The following is an 8,100-nucleotide window of genomic DNA, read 5'->3' on the forward strand; positions in this document are numbered from 1 at the left end:
GGTCCTGGCCTGGGTAGGATTCCAGGATGTACTATTGGCCCATTTAGGGGTTGTTGATCCCCTCTGGATCGTTCACTGTCCTCTCTGCCTCCACCAGTCAGAAACCCTTCCAGGGAACAGAGAGTGCCAAAGCCATGAGAACTTTTTGTTCCCTGATGGTGATCAGGTGACGTTACCAGTGGATGAAGTCCTCTGCTCTCAAACAGAACTAGACAGAACTTAGTGCTTGCAGTCCACAGTGATTAATGTTAGGGCTGACCCATCCTGAAGTTTACCTGAGGGCTGATAACTCCTTGTCATTTTTTTACAGTGTTGGAAACTTGTAAATTTTGTACTGGCCATCTGTGAGTTTTATTGATGACTGTATATATGATGTGACTTTACAAAGCAATGAAACATAAGAAAAGCAACTTTATTAAACTATACCATATGTATGTATATAGGCACTGACAAAAACCAAAAACAAAAAAACAGTTCATCTGATCCCTACACACTTGTGCATCTGTTCTTTGGCCCTATAATGTAAGAGGGTCATTCTTACTAAAGTAAGCCTCATCATTCCATGATGATCCAAGACCAGCAGAGTCTCTCTCAATAAGTGTTCTTAAGCAGCCTGAAAAGCTGAAAACAGGCAGGCTCCCAGTGTTAATGATCGTCCATAGCATGTGTGTCAATCACTGCTGGCGGGATGTACACCTGGTATGGAGTCACCAGTTTCCTTCAGCTTTTTTCTATATATGAAGCCTCTGAGGTAAGTCTAGCCATATTGCCAGAGGCAAGAGGGTCAGGGTGATGGATGTTGACAAATGGGGGTTGGGGCAGACATTTGGGGAGGGGATGCTCAGTGTCATCCCTGGTGTGCTCCAGAGCGATGGCTGGTCTTCCATTTGCTTTTTCTTTAAAAGAAAACCATTTTTTCTACTTTACTTCTAAGTTATTTATACATTTAAGTTATATATTACGTACGTAAGTGGTCAGTAGCTACTTAGTGGGGCTTCATTCAAGCAGGTCTGGATTAAAGCAGAAAAGAGAACAAGAATGGCTTCTGCAGGAAGTGGACCTTTCAAAGTCTGAAGGCCCCCTGCTCAGTACCCATGAGCTCGTCTCAATTAGCCCTATAGTCAACGGACCTTTTCACATGTTGTCCATTAAAGGTTTACCTAAATATCTTCAATAGGAATCATTTGAGGCAAGCAAGAGTGGGAGTAAGGAATTGAAACCTAAGTCAGAAGAATTGTTTTCCACTCTTTTTGCTTAATTCATGGTTCAATATTTAGATACAATTTGTACCACTTCAGATCTGTACTCAGACAAAAATATAGTAACTGGAAATATTGTGTTTAAAGAAATTTGAGTGGTCTATCATTAAATTATTTACCTAAATAAAAATATTTATTGAATTCACACCATTTACAGTATACTATATTGAGCTCTGGGTATTCAGATATTAATGGTCTGGTTTCTGTTCTCAGGGATCTGATGGTCTAGATGTTTGTTTTCAGTCAGAAGAGCAATATTCTAGAATACAATTTAGAACAAAAAAATAGAATCCAAATTATGTGTGTATATGTGTGTGTGTGTATGTAAAATCAGTGATGTGTGTGTGTAAAATCTTTTCCTTAACTGTGTTTTTGTTTTTATATCGTGGTTTCTTTGTAGTCTTTAAATTCGTTTCATGGTATTTCTTTCTTTTTTCTTCCCCAGCTTTATTGAGATATAACTGACAAATAATATTGTGCATGTTTAAGGTGTACAATGTTATTTTATATATGTGTTTATTATGAAATGATTATTATAATAAGGTTAGTTAATGTCCATCACCTCACAGGTTACTATTTATTTATTTATTTATTTAATTAATTTGAGATGAGATGGTATTTATTTCTAAGATTTAAGTTGGTCAAATCCATATTTCTGATGCCTAGCCTTATTTTAAACTTTACTTCCACATAGTATAATTTATCCCTCAACTTTTTAAAAATTATTTTTTCTTGAACTATAGTTAATTTACAATATTCTGTTAGTTTCCAGTGTACAGCAAAGTGATTGTTATACATATGTGTGTGTGTGTGTGTGTGTGTGTGTTTGTGTGTGTGTGTGTATATGTATATATACTCTTTCAGTTTCTTTTCCATTATAGGTAATTACAAGATATTGAGTATAGTTACCTGTGCTAAACAGTAGGTCCTTGTTGTTTACCAATTTTATATATAGTAGTGTGTATATGTTAATCCCAAACTCTTAAGTTATCCCTCCCTCCCCCATTCCCCTTTGGTAGCCATAAGTCTTTGACTCTATTTCTGTTTTGTAAATAAGTTCATTTGTATCATCTTTTTACATTCCACAAATAAATGATATCATATATTTGTCTTTTTCTGTCTGACTTACTTCGCTTAATATGATAAACTCTAAGTCCATCCATGTTGCTGCAAAAGGCATTATTTCATTCTTTTTTATGGCTGCATAATATTCCAGTGTGTGTGTGTGTGTGTGTGTGTACGCTACATCTTCTTATCCATTCATCTGTTGATGGACATTTAGGTTGCTTCCATGTCTTGGCTATTATAAATAGTGCTACTGGGCTTCCCTGGTGGCGCAGTGGTTGAGAGTCCGCCTGCCGGTGCGGGGGACACGGGTTCGTGCCCCTGTCCCGGAGGATCCCACGTGCCGCGCAGCGGCTGGGCCCGCGAGCCATGGCCGCAGAGCCTGTGTGTCCGGAGCCTGTGCTCCGCAACGGGAGAGGCCACAGCAGTGAGAGGCCCGCGTACAGAAAAAAAAAAAAAAAAAAAAAAAAATAGTGCTACTATGAACTTGCATGTATCTTTTAAAATTAGAGTTTTCTCCGCTATCCCTCAATTTTTTTTTTTTTTTTTTTTTGGCCATGGTGCAAAACTTGCAGGATCTTAGTTCCCGACCAGAGATTGAACCCAGGCCATGGCAGTGAAAGCACCAAGTCCTAACCCCTGGACTGCCAGGGAACTCCCTGGTATCCCTCAACTTTGAAAAATCTTATTATACCCCTTGGTCTACTGTCAGGGCCAGATGGTATGCATCTTGCAATGCTATAGTGATACTGTAGCTAGAAATTCATTCTCTGTTCCAGCTTTCATGGGATACCAATACCAAGCTACAGCAGTTAAGTATATGTAATATCTCAGAAGGACCATATCTGGCAGTGGAGTATCAAACCTGATCATTTTCTTGAATTAAACAAGAAAATGTCCCCAAGTTGTTGAACTTGGAAGAAAAGTAGGTTCTTTTCTTCTGGCCCATATCTCTAAGAAGGGGTGATAATTATTATCAGGAAGTTGTTGCGTGCATAAAACAGTCACAGGAGATTTTTTGCTCAAGCCATAAAGTACCCTCTGTTTGGAGCCTGCGTTTCCAACGTAAGCACCCTTTGAGCTTTGAAATTCCTGTTTTCAAAGTCTATGACTTTCTGGTCTCTCTGATCTCTCCAAATTCACGTGGAATGGCCCAGGAATCTCTGAGAGCCTTTTTAGAAAGTAAATTATTTCAGTGTTGGAACTATCATCTAAGTCTGTGGTCCACCCTTTGAGCTCCATGGTCCACCATGTTTTCAGCGCCCTCCTAATGCCAGCACTTTTAAATACAGGCTCCTTTTGAATGGTGTAAACAATGTTTAAAAGGAGGACTAGGATCTTCCTGTGTCCCTATCTCTTGAAGGTTGGTGGAGTATCATCTGTTCTGATGGTCTGTTCATTGCCACAGATATAATGGCTTTTTCAAAACCACTTCAGAAAATTTAGTATTACTGGCTTTAGTCTGCACCTTGAGACAAAAAATTTCACAGGTGGGTAAGTACTTTTGTAGAAAATTGATGTCTGTTAACAATTCTACACATTCTGTGGGGGGAACAATTGTACTCAGAAAGAGTATTATTTCTGTTACAGGGAAGCCAGATAACTGTCTATATAGTGAGAATTTCTACTCCAGCCTAAAGTAGTTTCACTGGGTCCTCCTCAATAACCAGCAGACTTTCATCGGGGCATCCTTCCACTTAATTTCTTTGCTCATTGATTTACAAATGGTTCTTTTGTCCATTCGCAGCAAAGACTCCTTTCTGCCTTTAGATGAATGGCAGAACCTTCAACCCGTGCTCTGAGTTCCCGATCTAGGTTGTTGGAGGTTTTGTCCACAAAAAGCCTTCTCTGTCTCCTTAGCACCAGACGTGGGAATCTACTTGGACTCAGGTGCCCACTTGGTCATGAAGAGGCCGTGCAGCAGGGTAAGTCTTCGGTTCTGAGTCCGGAGGCTGCCGCGGCACCATTACTGTCTTTTGTAATGCATTAAGGATTTTAGGACACACTGCTTTTTATTTTTAATTCTCTGCTTCTATTTTTATGCTTGCCTCTCCACTTCTCTTTGCCATCTGGAGTCAAAGCTGAACCACGTCGATAAGAGCTTTGCACTATATCCAAGAGTTTTTCCTCCAGGTTGATTCTGGTCTGTTACTCCGAAGAACTAGGCAGGAGGTCTCCTGGGTTTCAGGACTTTCACTCCTTGAGAGAAGGTCTAAAGGCTTGGTTGAGCTTAAACATTTTTGGCAAGAATACTTCATTGGTGATTCTGTGTGCTTTATATTCTCTCACATGTGCTATTTTGTTTTATTTTTATACTGTTGGACCTCAAGTTCACAGAATTGGATTATGATAAACTGTCATCATTAGTCCATACCTGACCTGCATTGTGTATTTACTTACCTATCCAATATCATTTAGCTGTATATCTATATATGTAGTTATCTATCGAAATAGTAATAAGAATTTGTGAACACAGTACCTCCCCACAAATGCCAGGACCTTGGTAGTAATATACATCTAATCGTACAAGTGGTTCCTCCTACCAGTCCCTGGCCCCCAGCAAATGAAGGTAATTATCATCCTGAATTCTATGTGCATCATTCTTTGCTCCTTTGAATTTTTTTTTTTGTATTATATGTGACTCCTATATATATTTTTTTCTACTTGTTTTAAATTTCATAGTAAGGGTAAAATACTGTATGTGATACTTTGGTACTTTCTTTCTGCAATATTTATTTTTAAAATCCAATAATCTTGTGTTCCTGTAATTCATTTATTTAGACTACTGTAAAGCATTCCATTTTGTGAGTATGCCGTAGCTTATTCATTCAGTTGATAGGCATATGGTTTGTTTCCTGATTTTTGCTCCTGTTGCCCACTGTCAATATAAACATTCTTACATATACCTCCTGATGCAAATGTGCAAGAATTTCTTTTGGGTATATAACTAGGAATAGAAATTCTGGAACTCGCAAGTATTTATCTAGGAGTAATCGTTATATTTAATAGTTAATATTCAACTATTTTGCAAAGTAGTTGTACGGATTTTTACACGCACTTGCAATATATAGGCCAGAATCTCCTGTATCCACATGCTTTCCAACACTTGGCATTGTCAGGCTTTTAAATTTTTGTCAAACAAAAAAATCTACCTTATCTTGGTTTTGATCTATATTTTTCTAATTACAGCAAAAGAACATCTCTTTGTGCATCTATTGGTTATATGTTTATTCTGTGAAATGTTTGTTCATGTCTTTTACCATTTTTCTATTGTTATTTTTATTTATATTGGTTTGTAGGAGTTCTTTATATATCCTTGATATTAATTCTTTGTCAGAGTGTATATGTGTGTATCCTCTCCTGGTTTGTACCTTTTCCCATCTTTAAGATGTCTCTTGATGAATGAAGTGTCTTGATTTTATTACAAATGTATTAATCTTTTATTCTATGGTCAGTGTCTTTTTTTTTTTTTGGTAAGATGTTGGGGGTAGAAGTTTATTAATTAATTTATTTATTTTTGCTGTGTTGGGTCTTCGTTTCTGTGCGAGGGCTTTCTCTAGTTGTGGCAAGCGGGGGCCACTCTTCATCAAGGTGCACGGGCCTCTCAATATCGCGGCCTCTCTTGTTGTGGAGCATAGGCTCCAGACGCACAGGTTCAGTAGTTGTGGCTCACGGGCCTAGTTGTTCTGCGGCATGTGGGATCCTCCCAGACCAGGGCTCAAACCCGTGTCCCCTGCATTAGCAGACAGATTCTCAACCGCTGGCCACCAGGGAAGCCCTGGTCAGTGTCTTTTTAAAGAAATTATTTCTACCCCAAGGTCTAAAATCCATTTACCTGTATTTTCCACTAAGAGCTTGAACGTTGTTTTGGGTTTTGTTTTTGTTTTTGACATTTGAGTCTTAGAACCATTTGAAGTTGATTTTTAAATTAAGACCCAATTTAATCCTTTTCTGTATGGATAACCATTTTTAATTGAACATTTCATCTTTTCGCACTTATCTGTGTTATGGACTGAATGTTTGTGCCCTACCCCCTACCCTAGTTCATATATTGAAGCCCTAGCCCCCACTGTGATGGTGTTAGGAGGAGGGGCCTTTGGGCACTAATTAGGTTTAGATAAAGTCATGAGGGTGGAGCCCATGATGGGATTAGTGTCTTTATAAGAAGAGGAAGAAATATCAGAAATATCAGAGCTTCTTTCCACCATGTATACATACATGGTGTATGTATACATACATGGTGTATGTATACGTACATGGTGAGGAGACTGCAGCCTACAAGCCAGGAAGAAGGCCATCATTAAGAAACCAACTGCTACATAGAGAATGGATTTGAGGACACAGGGAGGGGGAAGGGTAAGCTGGGACGAAGTGAGAGAGTGGGATAGACATATATACACTACCAAATGTAAAATAGATAGCTAGTGGGAAGCAGCCACATAGCACAGGGAGATCAGCTCAGTGCTTTGTGTCCACCTAGAGGGTGAGATAAGGAGGGTGGGAGGGAGGGAGACGCAAGAGGGAAGAGATATGGGGATATATGTATATGTATAGCTGATTCACTTTGTTATAAAGCAGAAACTAACACACCATTGTAAAGCAATTATACTCCAATAAAGATGTTAAAAAAAACCCAAACAGAAACCAACTGCTGGCACCTTGGTCTTTGACTTCCTAGCCTCCAGAACTATGCGAAATAAATATCTGTTGTTTAAGCCACCAGTCTATGGTATTTTGTTAGAGGAGCCTGAGCAGACTAAGACATTCTGAATTGCCATCTCTGTAATGTTCAAACATTCCATATATACATAAGTCTATTTTTGAGTTCCCTAATCTATTACATTTGCCAAATTTTCTGCCTGTGCACCAATAGCAGACTATCTTGATTAATATAGCTTTATAACAAGTCAATAATAAATCAGGCAAATTTTTAATCCTACTTTTTTTCTTAAGAAGTTTCCTAGCTCTTATTTTATTCTTTCATATGAATTTTAAAGTAATGTTGTAATGTTTAAAGTAATGTTGTCCTGGGGGAGAAGAGAATTGATAACTTTAAAACATTGAATCTTCCAATTCAGGAACATCATATATATATAAATTTCTCCATTTATATAAGTCATCTTAGTGTCTCTTCACAAAGGCATATGGTTTCTCCATAGAGGCCTTATACTTTATTAGTTAGACTTATTCCTAGCTACTTGATTTTTTTTTATTATTATAAATTCTATCTTTATTTAAAATGTCAATTTCTGTTTACTGGTTTATAAAATAAATTGGTTTGATATTGATTTTTCAAATTCGGCAACTTTACTAAACTCATTAATTATAATATTTTATCTGTAGGTACTTTTGGATTTTCTTTGTACTCCTTAATATCGTCTACAAATAATAACAACTTTGCTTTTTACTCTGCAGTCTACATAACTTGTATTTCTTTGCCTTATCATGCTGGCCAAAAGTTCCAGTACGATATCAAATAAATGTAATAGTGGGCATTTGTGTCTTGTTTCTGATCTCAGAGGAAAGCTTTGAACATTTCACAATTAATGTGTTTTGCTGTACATGTTTTCATATCATTTAAAGATTAAGGAAGTTTTATTTCTAATTTAAGGAGTTTTTCCCCCCATTATAAACAGAATTTTATCCAATCCTTTTTCTGTGTCTCTAAAAATTATTGTATGATTTTTTCTCTTTTACTTTATGTCAGTGAGTGATATTGGCTTTTAGTTTTCCTTTCTTTTTTTTTTTTTTTTTTTTTTTCTTTTTGCGGTAGGCG

This window comes from Mesoplodon mirus (assembly GCF_964341445.2).
Source record: "Mesoplodon mirus genome assembly, chromosome: 5".
NCBI lineage: Eukaryota > Metazoa > Chordata > Mammalia > Artiodactyla > Ziphiidae > Mesoplodon > Mesoplodon mirus.